Source organism: Ranitomeya variabilis, chromosome 1, assembly GCF_051348905.1.
Source record: "Ranitomeya variabilis isolate aRanVar5 chromosome 1, aRanVar5.hap1, whole genome shotgun sequence".
In the NCBI taxonomy this organism is placed as follows: domain Eukaryota; kingdom Metazoa; phylum Chordata; class Amphibia; order Anura; family Dendrobatidae; genus Ranitomeya; species Ranitomeya variabilis.
In genome coordinates this window covers 462,263,561-462,282,634 of record NC_135232.1, presented here as the reverse complement: position 1 = coordinate 462,282,634, position 19,074 = coordinate 462,263,561, and positions in this window count along the sequence as shown.

Here is a 19,074-nt window from a genome sequence, read left to right as displayed (position 1 = left end):
GTCTAACGGCCCGGGGGGAGAACACCAGCCCCCTAGAGCTTCCAGCAAGGTCAGGAATCACATTTAGTACAAGCTGGACAAAAATGAGAGCAAGCAAATAACCCAAAAAACAAAGAAGCAGGACTTAGCTTAAATTTTGCACGAACCAGGACCAGCAGATAGGAGCAAACAGAATGTGTCTGATTACAACGATGCCAGGCACTGGACTAAGGATCCAGGAGGTTTATATAGCAACACCCCTGAACTAACGACCCAGCTGGGTGCAAACTGAGGGAAGAAAATCCCAGAGTCATATCACTAGTAACCACAAGAGGGAGCCAAAAAGTCTAACTCACAACAGGGGACCCCTTGGGTTGGTAAGAGAATCCTGGGAAGAGGAGCCGAACCCTTCTGAAGTGTCAATAGTGGAGTATGTCATGCGCTTCCGTGACAAGATGCAGACCTTGACCCAATTGGTGCATGACAACATGACGCAGGCTCAGGCTGATCAGAAGCACTGGTACGACCAGAATGCCCGGGAGCGGACCTACCACGTGGGTCAAAAGGTGTGGGTGCTGGTCCCTGTACCAACGGATAAGCTTCAGGCAGCTTGGGAGGGCCCGTACGTCGTCCACCAACAGCTCAACCCGGTCACCTGCGTGGTCACGCTTGACCACGCCCGGGGTAGGCGAAAGGCCTTTCACGTCAACATGATGAAGGCTCATCACGAACGTGAACCTTTCATCCTACCGGTCTGCAGCGCACCCGAAGACGGGGAGGAAGATGCCCTCATGGACATGCTGGCCCAAGCCAAGGCCGGTGGGTCCATCGAGGACGTGGAGGTAAGCGCCTCGCTAACTGAACCACAGCGGTTGCAGTTGCAAACCACCCTGGAACCCTTCCGGGTCGTGTTTTCCAACCGACCTGGAAGGACTAACTTAGCAGTCCACGAGGTGGACACCGGGAATCATGCCCCACTACGGCGAACACCCTATCGAATCTCCGACCAGGTGCAGCAGGTTATGCGCCAGGAGGTCGATGAGATGTTACAGCTGGGGGTGAGTCGACGGTCAAAGAGCGCTTGGGCCTCACCTGTAGTTCTTGTGCCAAAGAAGGACCGGACCACCTGGTTCTGCGTGGACTACAGGGGGCTCAACACCATTACAGCCCCTGACGTGCACCCAATGCCGCGCATCGATGAGCAGCTTGAGAAGTTAGCTGGCGCAAAATACCTGACCATAATGGATCTGAGTCGAGGATACTGGCAGATTCCCCTGAGCCCCGAGGCGCAGGAGAAATCTGCCTTTATCACACCCTTTGGACTGTACGAGTCCACGGTCATGCCCTTCGGCATGAAAAATGCCCCTGCCTCTTTCCAGCGGATGGTCAACCTCCTGCTTCAGGGACTGGAGAAGTACGCAGTGGCGTACTTGGATGACATTGCCATCTTCAGTCCCTCCTGGAAGGAACACTTGCAGCATCTCGAGGAGGTGCTCAGTCGAATTCACCGAGCAGGACTGACTATCAAGCCGGGAAAGTGCCAGATGGGCATGAGGGAGGTTCACTACCTGGGGCACCGGGTAGGCGGAAACATCCTTAAGCCAGAGCCTGAGAAAGTGGGCGCGATTGTGAACTGGCCCACTCCCAGGACCAAGAAACAGGTGATGTCCTTCCTGGGCACTGCAGGGTACTATAGGCACTTCGTACAGCACTATAGTAGCCTGGCAAAACCTTTGATGGACCTCACCGGGAAGAAGCTACCCCACATTGTCAACTGGACAGATGGCTGTGAGGGGGCCTTCCAGGCATTGAAAACAGCACTGTGCAATGCCCCTGTGTTGAAAGCAGTCGACAGCAGTCGCCTGTTCTTGGTACAGACCGACACCAGCGAGTTTGGCCTTGGTGCTGTGCTCAGCCAGGTTGACTCAGAGGACCAAGAGCACCCCGTGTTGTACCTGAGCCGGAAACTTTTGCCGAGGGAAGTGGCCTACTCCACGATCGAGAAGGAGTGCCTGGCCATAGTCTGGACCCTGCAGCGCTTGCAGCCCTACTTGTACGGTTGCACCTTCACCGTGGCTAAATGCCATGCGCTGGCTAAACGCCATGTGTGGAACCAACGGCAGGTTGCTTCGCTGGAGCCTTGCCCTTCAGCAGTTTGACTTCACCATTGAACACAAAATGGGGAGGAAGCATGGGAATGCAGATGGACTGTCCCGCCAGGGTGAACCTACTGAGGTGCGCATGGAGGCATACCGAGAGGTTCTGCCTCCATAGCACACGCCAAAAGGGGGAGGTGTCACGATATTGTATGAAATATCATATAAGTTAGTTTCTCTTGCTAGCATGCTGTGGGCTAAGCCCCCCTTCTTGGAGTGATTCTGCAACAGCTTTTATGGCTGGTAGCTGCAAATTCCTGACTTTCAGCTCTCAAGCCCCTCATCCCCCTCGCCAAGGTATTTACAACCGGCATCCCTGCAGTGAAAGTGACCAGCTTAAACTGGTAGAGAAGCTTCCAGAATCCATGAAAGTCCTTTGTTCTGTTTTTGTAAGATATTAGGCAAACCAATTAAGATAGGAACAGGAAAATGAATATTCTTAAAGTCCATCGGAGCATCTATCCATCACTCTAAACACGGGCTTCTAACTCCATCTGGTAAAGAAGTAGGGATTTCTCTGTAATTAGGCATCACACATAGGACATATTTGATCTCATTAGAATGCCAAAGTTAATACGAGATGAATGCTGGGTTTGTTATGACTATGACATGTTTTGTAGCGGAGTTATAGAAATTAGACACATTTAAGGTTGAATTACTCAGACGGAAGAGAGAGGAGGGTCTGGATAAGCCAGCCCTTTCTGTGATGTCACAGGCTGCAGGTTATAAGTTTCTGGCAGGCTTCCAGCAGTTCAGTTAGTTTTTTTTACCTGAAGAGCCCTGAGCAAGTCCTAATGCACTGGGACGTATGGGAACTCCACTAGCCTGGTTGCCTGCAATGCTCTGAGAACATGTGAGTGTTATCTTTTCTCCTTTAATCCTTTTATGTTATAATTACCTTGTACATATTTGCAATTGTCTCTTTTTGTAACATCTTTGTAAAATATTTTGATAAAGCACTGCCTAAACTTTATGGAGTATAATAATTAATACTAGATTTGTTCTCCTGCTCTAAAACGTACCCTGTCTCTTGAAGGGAATTACGCTACTGTGTTGGGTTAGCTTCGGACCCATTTAATCGAAGCTGGTGGCAGCTTACCGTGCAGGCCTTTGGGTGTTGTTGTAGCAACTGCGGCATTAATAATTATTGTCCCTGCCTGAGTGGGAGTAGTTTATCGTGTTGCTGCAGCGTGCCCAATAGCCAGTACATAGCAGGCAGCCTTTCTGGCGACTAATTACCCTAGGTGCAGTACCTAAATCTGACCTGACAGAAAGGGGGGCGCCAGAGAGCTGCAAGTGTTGTCGAACTGTAAGCGGGATATTCATAGATCCCTGCAGTTCATGGTATATTAAAGAGCAGTGGGATACCTAAAATAAGCCCCTGCTGTAAACTAAGAGGTCAATAGCCTTGTGTGTGTTTCTTTTATCACATTGTAGCAGTGGAGGGATAACTAAGATAAGCCCCCTGCACATGTGATAGCCGTCTGTTGGCCTAAAGTCACCCCGATCCGTGACGTAGGGGTGACGGTCATGGTGTAAATCGTGACAGGTGCCTTTACCAACAAAACAAGAAAGGTACAGGTCAAGCTACACGAGATGCAGGATAACTGGTTTAGCAAGAAAGCAGATGAAACTCAGGGCTATGCAGATACCCATGACCAGAAACGCTTCTACGATGCGTTCAAAGCTGTATATGGACCCCAGTCATCAAGCTCCATCTCTGCTTAACACAGATGGAACTAAGCTGCTGACAGAAAAAAAAACAAATTCTGGAATGGTGGGCTGAGCACTTTAATAATATTCTTTATCGTCCTGCCAATATCAATGATGAGGCTATTGCTCATCTGCCCCAGTTAGAAATCACCAAGGACCTTGTTGTTCTTCCAAGTTGAGATGAAGTCAGGAAAGCAGTAAAACAACTTTCTTGTGGAAAAGCAAACGAAAATTATGCTATACCTGCTGAGGTACATAAAGCTGGCGGCCCTGCTCTGATGCAAATAGTGACCAAACTATTCCAGTATATGTGCAAAAAGGAACAGGTTCCGCAACAGATGAAAGATGCCAGCATAATTCACATATACAAGAGGAAAGGTAATCGCCAATCTTGTGACAACCATCGAGGCATCTCCCTTCTGTCCACTGCAGGAAAGATATTGGCTCGTCTCTTGCTCAACCGCCTTTTACAGTGCCTTGAGCAAGGCCTATTACACGAAAGCCAGTGTGGTTTCTGTGCTAAATGTGGAACAGTAGATATGATCTTTTCAGAACGTCAACTTCAGGAAAAGTGCCAGGAGCAACGCCATGACCTTTATGTAACTTTTGTTGATTTGACCAAGTCTTCTGACACAGTCAGTAGAGACAGCCTGTGGAAGATCATGGCAAAATTCGGCTGCCCGAGCAAGTTCATCTCAATCGTCCGTCAGTTCTATGATGGCATGATGGTGAAGGTTGTAAACGATGGAGACGAATCTGAGGCTTTCCCAGTAATAAACGGTGTAAAACAATGCTGTGTGCTTGCTCCAACCCTGTTCAGTATGCTATTCTCTGCAATGTTAAGTGATGCCTTTAACAACTGTGAAGATGGAATCCAGGTTAGGTACAGGACTGATGGCAAGCTATTCAACCCAAAACGCCTGAAGGTGGTTACGTAAGTGCATGAGACTGTTATCCGTGAATTATTATTTTCTGATGACTGTGCACTTAACGCTAGCACGGAACAGGAGATGCAGCATGAAATGAACTGGTTTTTGCAAGCTTGCGACAGTTTTGATCTCGAGATCAACATTAGAAAAATTTGAAGTCATCAACCTGTTCCAGGAAAACTATACAAGCAGCCACGTATCACGGTGAAGGAGCAAAACCTCAACGCAGTCGATAACTTCACCTACTTAGGCAGCACACTTTCCCATGAAGTAACAATAGACGCTGAGGTTAATAACAGAATTGCCAAAGCCAGTGCCGCCTTCAGGAGACTGCGTAAGAACGTCTGGGAACGAAGGGGACTCAGTCTTACCACCAAACTGAAGGTCTATTGTGCAGTGGTCCTCACCACACTTCTCTATGCTAGCGAGACCTGGACAGTCTACAGCCGGCACGCTAAACAGCTTAATCATTTACACATAAGTTGCCTCCGCAGACTCCTCCATATCAGGTGGCAAGACAATGTCCAGGACACGGCAATCCTGAATCAAACTGGGCTCTGCAGTGTTAACACTCTCCTGCTGAAAGTTCAAGCCAGGTGGGCTGGACACGTGGTTAGAATGCCTGACAGCTGACTACCGAAACAACTGCTGTACGGAGAACTGTGCCAAGGAAAACGAGCAGTTGGGGGCCAAAAGAAGCGCTATAAAGGCTGACTTAAGGTGTCTCTGAAAAATCTGGAAGTCAACACCAATGAATGGGAAGAGCTTGCCCCGGATCGTCCAGGTTGGCGGGGCAGGATCACCTCAGGAGCACGTGCAGCTGACGATAGGAAAATCTTTGACGCAAAAAGAAAGCGCGCTGTCTGCAAGGCACAAGTAGAATCTGGTGTACTGACCACATCTGCTTCCTTATGTCAAGTATGTGGGTGAACCTTCAGGGCCCGGATTGGACTCATCAGCCACCTCTGGACCTATAACTACTAATTCTCTACTAACTCTGAAGTCATGGTCATCTTCGAATACGAAGGACGAACATCATTGCCTTACAGTCCTTGTTGCTGCCTTGTCCAACCAAAAATCCTTTCAACGCCAATTTATAATATATTATATTCTATAATAATACTGCTCTTAGCTGCAATTACTGTAGGGTTAGCTGCTGGAGTAGCTATAGCATGATAGAACCATTTAGGCAGTGATTACTGTCTTACAGTTCCTGCTGCAGAAAAAAAAAAAAATATTTTAGAGGATTACATATATTCTTATTCTTATCCCTATTAATACAGCTGCTTCAATGTAGGCATATCTTCTGGAGAAGGGATAGTTGTGCATTAAAGTCTGTGACTAAGTCACTGGCAGGGTACTGGAGGGAGATATGTTTTCCTGAAACTATTAGATTCAGTGATGTGAAACCCAAAAGTTTTGCTACAGCACACTAAGTGTTGAGAGGGGTTAGGCAGCCATTTTAAAAGGGCTGTGTTCTTGAGAACAACCCTAGAGCAAGTGGGAGTTATATAATCGGCCTCTGAGACATTCAGGGTTCACTGTGTGTGGAGAGCCTAACTCCAGAGAGGTGCTCGTGTTGGTGCTATTTTGTGTGACATAACTTTCTGGTTTAAGAGAATAAAGATTAAAAGTTTTACAATTGTGACATTTTCAAAAGTTTTTCCAAATTTCCGATATTTTCAGAAATAAATGCAATTTATAGCAATCAAATTTTACCACTATCATGAAGTACAATATGTCACGAAAAAGCATTCTCAGAATCACTGGGATACGTTGAAACATTCCAGAGTTATAACCACATAAATTGACACTGGTCAGAATTGTAAAAATTGGCCCAGTCACGAAGGCGAAACCAGGATCTGGCATGAAAGAGTGGATATGATAACAAAAAAGGGTTATATAGAAAATATGAGTTTTCTGGGGGTAGAATAGCTATTTATTTATCCCATTATCTACCAATGTCCTTTTTTTGGGACGCCTAATCTTTAACTGAGATTTTATAATTTTTATAATTAGGTCCAACTTTTTGTGTTGTGTTTGTAAAATGAATGTTTTCAAAATAGGAAATCATGTCATTGTCATTTTTAATTGAATATTGGGACGCCCTTTTCTGAAAAATCGGTGCTAGCTAGGGCAGATAACTACCCGTATGCTCTGGAAGGTAGGCACCGGCCGGGACGTCTCTGGCTCTGCACGGAGTAACAGTAACTCTCCACCTGCTGCTGTTAGCACCGGAAGGTGCGAGCCAACCTTCCAGAGCATATGGGTAGTTATCTGCCCTAGCTAACACCAGCGTGTGCAAGTTCCCCCCTCGTACCATCCGGAATGCGGCCAGCTCCCCAGTAACCTAGCAAATGCCTTCCTGTATTAGGTATGTAAAAATTCACAAATAGGCATTAATTGCATTTGTAATTATATTGTGTACCAGGATTGTAGTATATATAGGCACAATATAAAGAGGTGTTGCTTGTTTATATTCTACAGGGCAACTTGGTTGGCACGCATATTAGTGGTGCGCACGAGGTGGTGCATATGATCCTTCAGGACAGAAGAGTTGGCAATATTGTGATTATTTCTAGGCACTTGTAGCGCAGTATTTCTCATTAATTAACTGTTTAACAATCAATTTGATATGATGCTGTGCAAATGGAATAGACAGCAGATGGAAATTATTGGCAATTATCAAGACACACTCAATAAAGGAGTGTTTCTGCAGGTGGGGACCACAGACCACATCTCAGTACCAATGCTTTCTGGCTTATGTTTTGGTCACTTTTGAATGTTGGTTGTGCTTTCACACTAGTGGCAGCATGAGATGGACTCTACAACCCACACAAGTGGCTCAGGTAGTGCAGCTCGTCCAGGATGGCACATCAATGCGAGCTGTGGCAAGAAGGTGTGTCTGTCAGCCTAGTGTCCAGAGGATGGAGGCACTACCTGGTGACAGGCCAGTACACCAGGAGATGTGGAGGGGGCTGTAGGAGTGCAACAACCCAGCAGCAGGACCGCTACCTCAGCCTTTGTGCAAGGAGGAACAGGAGGAGCACTGCCAGAGCCCTGAAAAATGACCTCCAGCTGACCAAAAATGTGCAGGTGTCTGCACAAATGGTTAGAAACCGACTCCATGAGGATGGTTTGAGTGCCCGACGTCCACAGATGGGGGTTGTGCTTGGCATTTGCCACAGAACACCAGGATTGGCAAATTCACCACTGGTGCCCTGTGCTCTTCACAGATGAAAGCAGGTTCACACTGAGCACGTGTGACAGACGTGACAGAGTCTGGAGATGGCGTGGAGAGTGATGGTGTGGGGTGTTATTTCTTTGGAGGGCCACACAGCTCTCCATGTGCTCATTAGAGGTAGCCTGACTGCCATTAGGTACCGAGATGAGACCCTCAGTCCCCTTGTGAAGACAATATGCTGGTGCGGTTGGCCCTGGGTTCCTTCTAATGCAGGACAATGCCAGACCTCATGTGGCTGGAGTCTATCAGCAGTTCCTGCAAGATGAAGGCATTGAAGCTATGGACTGGCCCACCCATTCCCCAGACCTGAATCCAATTGAACACATCTGGGACATCATGTCTCGCACCATTCACCAACATCACGTTTTACCACAGACTGGCCAAGAGTTGGTGGATGCCTTAGTCCAGGTTTGGGAGGAGATCCCTCAGGAGACCATCCGCCACCTCATCAGGAGCATGCCGAGGCATTGTAAGGAGATCATACAGGCATGTGGAGGCCACACACTACTGAGCATCATTTCCTTGGCTTGAGGCATTTCCACTGAAGTTGGATCAGCCTGTAATTTCATTTTCCACTTTGATTTTGAGCATCATTCCAACTCCAGACCTCTGTTGGATATTTGTTGTGATTTACCTTGATAATTTTTAGGTTTTATTGCTCTCAACACATTCCACTATGTAATGAATAAAGATTTGCAACTGGAATATTTCATTCAGTGATATGTAGGCTGTTGGATTTTAGTGTTCCCTTTATTTTTTTGAGCAATGTATAATAGTATATTGACTTCCTACTTAAAATACATATAGACCATTTTGTTGATGTGGTTATATTGTTTTCAATTTTTGGAAAGAAAAATTTATTTCAAGAAGAATTACTAAGAAAAAAAGCAGTTTTACTTCTAACATATACATTATATGTATTTCCGTTTGCTGATTTCCAACTTGTAGTTTTTACATTCTGCAGTCCAAATAAACAAGTCATACGACAAAAGCACAGCACACTAACCTTTATTTTTGCCTGGAAAACATTAAGGACTTGCTTATTTTTCTTTATGTATCAGTCATTTATGTCATCTCACCAGATGTAAGAATTATTGCGTATTTCAGCTGTATTCTCCCTGAGAAAGTCCAGTAAAAGTTTGGGTTCATAACAGCCATAGCTTTCTTTCACAGGTATTGCTTTACGTAGTCTGTACTGCAGCACCATAACATTTGATTATGTGAATGATTGTTAGGCTTATTTCTAATGCATTTCAAGTCAACGGGAAAAGCTGGAGAAAATCCTGAGAAGTCTGGAATAAAGATAAACTAATAAAAAATGCATTTGCCAAGAGAAAACCTTATTTTTTCCAATATTTGCATTCACACCATTTCTAGGTACATTGTTATAAAGAAGCTAAGAAATAAATGAGAAAAACTAGATGTTCCCAAAAAGGTGTTACTGAATTGATACAAATGTTTTGTAATACTAAACTATGAAATATTAAAATCTGCACTTGTATGAATGTTCTGAAAGCTGCATACATGACTACTTAATAGCAGCTTTAATGCAAAGTAGGCTCTCAAATTCTATCACCAATATGTTTTCTGCAGTGCATAATGCCAGAACCTTGAGATAGTCTTAAGAGTTCTGATTATTACAAAAGTAGGTCCTGAGAACTGCAATAGGGAACTAACAATTATGCCTGTATCAAAGAGAGAAAGTTGTTAAAAGAACATGAGAAATGTAGTTGTTATGTAAGGTTAAGGAGTAGTTAAAATTCAGCAAAAGAATGCTAACAAAATATATATTTAATAACCTATTTACTATATTACAGTAAACAGATTTCAAGAACTTTGGCACTTTGATAACAGTTTTGCGTAGCTCCATGGAGCTAAGAAGGTATTGGGGCTGGATGGGGTGTGGCAATGCTCTTTTTCATTTAAAGGTAACCTGTCAAAAGGTTTTTGCTCCCTCATCTGAGAGCAGCATAATGTAGGCAAAGAAAAGCTGAATCCAGTAATCTATCACTTACTGGGTACAGCAGTTCTGACACAATCAGAGCTTTTAGATTTACCAGTGCAGCAGAGCTGAGAAAGCTAATCCAACACACACTAGGATCTCAATGTACACAGTCTATAGACAGTGAGCTGCTTATCAAAGAAGGGGGCAGAGTTGGACTTGCACGCATGCAACCAGCTAGTCACAGCAATGTTAATGTAACGGGGGCCAGGGTGGTAGCCGTACCGAGGGATTGCTGTTGCTTCCTCATCACACCCTGATGCTCTGCTACAGAAATATCATGTCCATTTTGTGGTGTGCTATGTGTGTCAAGTAGTTCACCCTCCTGTGGATCACAGTCCTTCACAGCATACAGCTCCAATCCGTTGCAGACACACACAAATGTTATCAAAGTCCCGATTCATTTTCAATAAAACTTTACTCAATTCGTGCATCTTTATAACACACATAATCCAACAATCTTCAAAAGACATAAGAACTTCTCCTCCTGCACTTGCCCTGGTCTTTTCCTTCAGCTTATCTTCTAGAACCGTGGCTTCCCGACCCGCAGTCCCCTGGGAATTCCAGCTTTCTGATACTAGGTGCTCCCCGTCCACTTTCCCCATCCTGGGCGAAAAATCAGGATGCCTCTGCAATTCCTGTTCTGACCATAAGTCCAGGACGTCACGGGAGGTAACCCACTAGCCACCGACCCTTCCAGACAGCCTCGCTTCCCATGTGCTTTAAGATCCAACATCTCCAGACCTGCTTCTCTCAGTGCTTCTTCTGTCTCTTTCAACTGTATCTCTGTAACTCACCACACAGCTACTACCACTCCTTCTAGAACAATTCCTCTCACTCAGCTCTAGCTCCTCCCACTACCTGAAAATTACCTTAGAAAAGGCACTCTACCTACCACTACACTGGCTCCGCCCCCTTTCTCAACTCACTACTCTGACTGAAACCAGTTCTCAACACAATCTAATCTCCTACTCTATAGTGCCCTGCTTAACACTAACCCCCAACTACACTGTCATAACCCTTACCAATGCTGACCTACCACTGCCAATGACTGTCCCTATTCCTGTCCGTAACACACAGATATCGGAACAGTGTCAGCCATTATCATATTAAACAGTGACAAATATCATAAACTATACAGGGCACACAGCAAACACAAAAAGTACCCAGTTTCATTAGGTAGTAATGTACAGGAATGCAGGTCTCAAATCAGCCACCTGCACACCCCCTTACATACCTCCCTCCTAAAATCATGGTCGTCCCCGACCATACGGTACCTGCAGAATATACACATCACAATAAGCACAATGTAATGGCATCTTATTAAAGCATCAATAACTTTAACAACTATTATACATTACAATAAAAGAACTTTGCTCCAGTCCACCACATTTGACCCGTTTCAGGTCAGGACTGGCACCGATCCCACTTACTTGGGACCCCGGAGCAAACAGTTCAGTTCTTTTAACAGCATGGCCCAACTTTGGCCAACAGTTCTCACCAGCTCACCATCACGTGAGCACAATCTTGGCATAACTCAGCTCGACCCTCGGGTTGCCAGACACCAATATAGATCCATTTGACCCCAGTCTCCTCTTCCTGAGACTTGGACAGACAGACAGTTCTCCATAGGACTCTCCAGGTCCACTGACCAGTCCTAAACTGACTTGAATGTCCACACTCTTCTTCATGGCCCACATGGCCAAATTACTACAGCTCTAACCATTCAGGAGCATGCAGTCCATTCTCTTCTGACCTGGCTCACTCATCAGGTCATCCTTCATATGTTTCCTCCCCCTCCCTCCTATTTCCAGACCACGGTCCCTTTAAAACATGTGTGCTGCTCAGTTTTACCTCCTGCAAACAAAATTCAGGTTAAACATTGACATTTCACAGATCTTATCAGTCTACGGAGCAGCCACACACAGTTCAGCAACAGTCCATAGGGCACCATCTCTTCATAAGGTCTGTGTCCAGCAATCCAGCAGAAGGGGCGCAACAGGCGCAACAAAACTTGGAGAGGGAAAACAGTTCAAAACAATTCTTTAACTGCAGCCATTCTCACCGCACTGTCTTCTGGGCTCCTGCCCACAGGACACAGAACAGTCTCTCACAGCATTCCAGGGCTCTTGCCCTCAGGGACGAAGAACAGTCCCACTTTTTCACATCTGGTGCAACTAGCACAATTTTCTAATCCGGGGTGTAGTTACAGTCACTGTCCCCACTTATCATCAAAGAGGTACCAGAGGAGCGTCCACTAGCCTCTGCTCCACTTCCCCTCCAGTCCCGTACATCATCTAAAGGGCTCCGTGCCCATACTCCAGCACTCACCGGTGACTCCAGAGCTGCTGCTGATGGATCATCCTCCCATTCTCCAGGAATCTGCTGCTGGGGATGAGGTTTCTTTTTCTTTTGCTGCACCCACCATGGGTGGGCACCGCTCACAGGGGGATCTACCCTGGCCTCAGACAACAGTCTCTGCCCAACAGATTTTCGCAACATTTTCAGTTTAGAACGCCCACGATGGACAGATCTATCTCCTGCTTCTGCACCATCATCCGCCATTTTAAAGTCTTTAACGGCTGCCATCTTTGCCATTTCAGGGGTTTCTCCATTTTCCAAATGTAAGGCATCTGGATCCTGCCGACTACGCCACTTTGTGATGGGGGCCAGAGTGGTAGCCGTACCGAAGGATTGCTGCTGCTTCCTCATCACACCCTGACGCTCCGCTACAGAAATATCATGTCCATTTTGTGGTGTGCTGTGTGTGTCAAGCAGTTCACCCACCTGTGGGTCAGAATCCTTCACAGCATACAGGGTTCCAATCCGTCGCAGACACACACAAATGTTATCAAAGTCCCAATTCATTTTCAATAAAACTTTACTCAATTCGTGCATCTTCATAACAGACGTAATCCAACAATCATAAGAACTTCTCCTCCTGCACTTGCCCTGGTCTTTTCCTTCAGCTTATCTTCTAGAACTGTGGCTTCCTGACTCGCAGTCCCCTGGGAATTCCAGCTTTCTGATACTAGGTGCTCCCCGTCCACTTTCCCCATCCTGGGCGAAAAATCAGGATGCCTCTGCAATTCCTGTTCGGACCATAAGTCCAGGACGTCACAGGAGGTGACCCACACACTAGCCACCGACCCTTCCAGACTGCCTCACTTCCCACGTGCTTTAAGATCTAACATCTCCAGACCTGCTTCCCTCAGTGCTTCTTCTGTCTCTTTCAACTGTATCTCTGTAACTCACCTCATAGCTACTACCACTCCTGTTATGACCCCAATGGCAGAGGGTCTCAGAAATATTTACTAAGTCTGCAAACACAAAAACCAGCTCATAGGGCAGTGGTAACTGGGCTGACCATATATCTATTCCTAGCACCACAAATAACAGCAGCCGGGGAACGTACCTACGTTGGTTCTAGACGTCTCGCGCCAGCCGGAGAACTAACTAACCCTAGAAGGGAAAAGAAAGACCTTTCTTGCCTCCAGAGAAAAGACCCCAAAAGTTGGATACAAGCCCCCAACAAATAATAACGGTGAGGTAAGAGGAAAAGACAAACGTAAGAATGAGCTAGGTATTTAGCAAAGAGAGGCCCACTAGCTAATAGCAGAATATAGTAAGATAACTTATATGGTCAGCAAAAACCCTATCAAAAATATCCACGCTGGAAATTCAAGAACCCCCGAACCGTCTAACGGCCCGGGGGGAGAACACCAGCCCCCTAGAGCTTCCAGCAAGGTCAGGAATCACATTTAGTACAAGCTGGACAAAAATGAGAGCAAGCAAATAACCCAAAAAACAAAGAAGCAGGACTTAGCTTAATTTAGCACGAACCGGGACCAGCAGATAGGAGCAAACAGAAAGGATCTGATTACAACGATGCCAGGCACTGGACTAAGGATCCAGCAAGTTTATATAGCAACACCCCTGGACTAACGGCCCAGGTGTGTGCAAACTGAGGGAAGAAACTCCCAGAGTAATATCACTAGTAACCACAAGAGGGAGCCAAAAAGTCTAATTCACAACAGTACCCCCCCTTAAGGAGGGGTCACCGAACCCTCACCAAGACCACCAGGGCGATCAGGATGAGCAGCGTGAAAGGCACGAACTAAATCGGCCGCATGCACGTCAGAGGCAACCACCCAGGAATTATCCTCCTGACCATAGCCCTTCCACTTGACCAGATACTGAAGTCTCCGTCTGGAGAGACGAGAATCCAAGATCTTCTCCACCACATACTCCAACTCGCACTCAACCAACACCGGAGCAGGAGGCTCAGCAGAAGGAACCACAGGCACAACGTAGCGTCGCAACAAGGACCTATGGAACACGTTGTGAATGGCAAACGACACCGGAAGATCCAAGCGAAAGGACACTGGATTAAGGATTTCCAATATCTTGTAAGGACCGATGAAGCGAGGCTTAAATTTAGGAGAGGAGACCTTCATAGGAACAAATCGAGAAGACAGCCACACCAAATCCCCAACACGAAGTCGGGGACCCACACCGCGGCGGCGGTTGGCAAAACCCTGAGCCTTCTCCTGTGACAATTTTAAGTTGTCCACCACATGATTCCAGATCTGCTGCAACCTATCCACCACAGAATCTACCCCAGGACAGTCAGAAGGCTCCACATGTCCCGAGAAAAAACGAGGATGGAAACCAGAGTTGCAGAAAAAAGGCGAAACCAAAGTAGCGGAACTAGCCCGATTATTAAGGGCAAAGTCAGCCAACGGCAAGAAGGTCACCCAATCATCCTGATCTGCCGAAACAAAACACCTCAAATAAGCCTCCAGAGTCTGATTAGTTCGCTCCGTTTGTCCATTAGTCTGAGGATGAAAGGCAGACGAGAACGACAAATCGATGCCCATCCTAGCACAAAAGGATCGCCAGAACCTGGAAACAAACTGGGATCCTCTGTCAGACACAATATTCTCAGGAATGCCGTGTAAGCGAACCACATTCTGAAAGAACACAGGAACCAGATCGGAAAAGGAAGGCAGCTTAGGCAAAGGCACCAAATGGACCATTTTCGAAAAGCGATCACATACCACCCAGATGACAGACATACCCTGAGACACCGGGAGATCAGAAATGAAATCCATGGAAATGTGTGTCCAAGGCCTCTTCGGGACAGGCAAGGGCAAGAGCAACCCGCTGGCACGAGAACAGCAAGGTTTAGCTTGAGCACAAGTCCCACAGGACTGCACAAATGACCGCACATCCCGTGACAAGGAAGGCCACCAAAAGGACCTAGCCACCAGATCTCTGGTGCCAAAAATTCCCGGATGACCTGCCAACACTGAGGAATGAACCTCGGAAATGACTCTGCTGGTCCACTTATCAGGAACAAACAGTCTGTCAGGTGGACAAGAGTCAGGTCTACCAGCCTGAAATCTCTGCAACACGCGTCGCAAATCAGGAGAAATGGCTGACAAAATAACTCCCTCTTTAAGAATACCAACTGGTTCTGCGACTCCAGGAGAGTCAGGCACAAAGCTCCTTGAAAGAGCATCAGCCTTCACATTCTTTGAACCTGGTAAATACGAGACCACAAAGTCAAAACGGGAGAAAAACAATGACCAGCGGGCCTGTCTAGGATTCAGGCGTTTAGCAGACTCGAGATACATCAAATTTTTGTGATCAGTCAAGACCACCACACGATGCTTAGCACCCTCGAGCCAATGACGCCACTCCTCAAATGCCCACTTCATGGCCAGCAACTCCCGATTGCCAACATCATAATTCCGCTCAGCAGGCGAAAACTTCCTAGAGAAGAAAGCACATGGTCTCATTACCGAGCAACCAGGGCCTCTCTGTGACAAAACGGCCCCTGCCCCAATCTCAGAATCATCCACTTCGACCTGAAAGGGAAGTGAGACATCAGGCTGGCACAAAACAGGCGCCGAAGTAAACCGGCGTTTCAACTCCTGGAACGCCTCCACAGCTGCAGGAGCCCAGTTAGCAACATCAGAACCTTTCTTGGTCATATCCGTCAAAGGTTTAACAACGCTAGAAAAATTAGCGATAAAACGACGGTAGAAGTTAGCAAAACCCAAGAACTTCTGAAGACTCTTAACTGACGTGGGTTGAGTCCACTCATGAATAGCTCGGACCTTGACTGGGTCCATCTCCACAGCAGAAGGGGAAAAAATAAACCCCAAAAAGGGAACCTTCTGTACTCCAAAGAGACACTTTGAGCCCTTAACAAACAAAGCATTCTCACGCAAAACCTGAAACACCATCCTGACCTGCTCCACATGTGAGTCCCAATCTTCAGAGAAAACCAGAATATCATCCAGATAAACAATCATAAATTTATCCAGATACTTCTGGAAAATATCATGCATAAAGGACTGAAACACTGAGGGAGCATTAGAGAGCCCAAAAGGCATCACCAAGTACTCAAAATGACCTTCGGGTGTATTAAATGCAGTCTTCCATTCATCTCCTTGCTTAATGCGCACAAGGTTGTACGCACCACGAAGATCTATCTTGGTGAACCACTTGGCACCTTTAATCCGGGCAAACAAGTCCGACAACAGAGGCAAAGGATACTGAAATTTAACAGTGATTTTATTCAGAAGCCGATAGTCAATACAAAGTCTCAAAGATCCGTCCTTCTTGGCCACAAAAAAGAATCCCGCACCAAGAGGGGAAGAGGATGGACGGATATGCCCCTTCTCCAGAGACTCCTTGATATACGAACGCATTGCGGCATGCTCAGGTACAGACAGATTAAATAATCTTCCCTTAGGAAATTTACTACCTGGAATCAAATCTATGGCGCAGTCACAGTCCCTATGAGGAGGCAGAGCACCGGATCTGGACTCGCTGAACACATCCTGATAATCAGACAAATACTCAGGAACTTCCGAACGAGTAGAGGAAGCAATAGACACCGGCGGGGAATCAGCATGGATTCCCTGACAGCCCCAACTTGACACAGACATTGCCTTCCAATCCAAGACTGGATTGTGGGTCTGTAACCATGGCAGCCCCAAAACGACCAAATCATGCATTTTATGCAGAACAAGAAAACGAATCACCTCCCGATGTTCAGGAGTCATGCACATGGTTACCTGCGTCCAAAACTGCGGTTTATTTTCCGCCAATGGCGTAGCATCAATACCTCTAAGAGGAACAGGATTTACCAACGGTTCAAGAACAAAACCACAGCGCTTGGCAAATGACAGATCCATAAGACTCAGGGCAGCACCTGAATCCACAAACGCCATAACAGGGTAAGAAGCAATGAGCAAATTAAAGTCACAGACAAAATAAATTTAGGTTGCAAATTACCAATGGCGACAGGACTAACAACCCTTGTTAGGCGTTTAGAGCATGATGATATAACATGTGTAGAATCACCACAGTAAAAACACAACCCATTCTGACGTCTATGATTTTTCCGCTCATTTCTAGTCTGAATTCTATCACATTGCATTAAATCAGGTGTTTGTTCAGACAACACCACCAGAGGATTAGCGGTTTTGCGCTCCTGCAAACGCCGGTCAATTTGAATAGCCAGCGCCATGGAATCATTCAGACTTGTAGGAATGGGGAAACCCACCATCACATTCTTAATGGCTTCAGAAAGGCCATTTCTGAAATTTGCGGCCAGAGCACACTCATTCCACTGAGTAAGCACGGACCATTTCCGAAATTTTTGGCAATACACTTCAGCTTCATCCTGGCCCTGAGAAATAGCCAGCAAGGCTTTTTCTGCCTGAACTTCAAGATTGGGTTCCTCGTAAAGCAATCCGAGCGCCAGAAAAAACGCATCAATATTTGCCAATGCCGGATCTCCTGGCGCTAGCGAGAAAGCCCAATCCTGAGGGTCGCCCCGTAAAAAAGAAATAACAATTTTAACTTGCTGAGCTGAATCTCCAGATGAACGGGGTCTCAGAGAAAGAAACAATTTACAATTACTCTTGAAATTCCTAAACCTAAATCGGTCTCCAGAAAACAGTTCAGGAATAGGTATTTTAGGTTCAGACATAGGACTACTGGTAACAAAATCTTGTATGCCCTGCACACGAGCAGCAAGCTGGTCTACACTTGTAATCAAGGTCTGGACATTCATGTCTGCAGCAAGCACAAGCCACTCAAAGGTAAAGGGGAGAAAGAGAGGAAAAAAAAAAAAAAAAAAACTCAGAATTTCCTTTCTTATTATCCCACTTCTGCAATGCATAAACATTCAATGTTGGCCTGGCATACTGTTATGACCCCAATGGCAGAGGGTCTCAGAAATATTTACTAAGTCTGCAAACACAAAAACCAGCTCATAGGGCAGTGGTAACTGGGCTGACCATATATCTAATCCTAGCACCACAAATAACAGCAGCCGGGGAACGTACCTACGTTGGTTCTAGACGTCTCGCGCCAGCCGGAGAACTAACTAACCCTAGAAGGGAAAAGAAAGACCTTTCTTGCCTCCAGAGAAAAGACCCCAAAAGTTGGATACAAGCCCCCAACAAATAATAACGGTGAGGTAAGAGGAAAAGACAAACGTAAGAATGAGCTAGGTATTTAGCAAAGAGAGGCCCACTAGCTAATAGCAGAATATAGTAAGATAACTTATATGGTCAGCAAAAACCCTATCAAAAATATCCACGCTGGAAATTCAAGAACCCCCGAACCGTCTAACGGCCCGGGGGGAGAACACCAGCCCCCTAGAGCTTCCAGCAAGGTCAGGAATCACATTTAGTACAAGCTGGACAAAAATGAGAGCAAGCAAATAACCCAAAAAACAAAGAAGCAGGACTTAGCTTAATTTAGCACGAACCGGGACCAGCAGATAGGAGCAAACAGAAAGGATCTGATTACAACGATGCCAGGCACTGGACTAAGGATCCAGCAAGTTTATATAGCAACACCCCTGGACTAACGGCCCAGGTGTGTGCAAACTGAGGGAAGAAACTCCCAGAGTAATATCACTAGTAACCACAAGAGGGAGCCAAAAAGTCTAATTCACAACACACTCCTTCTAGAACAATTCCTCTCACTCTGCTCTAGCTCCTCTCACTACCTGAAAATTAT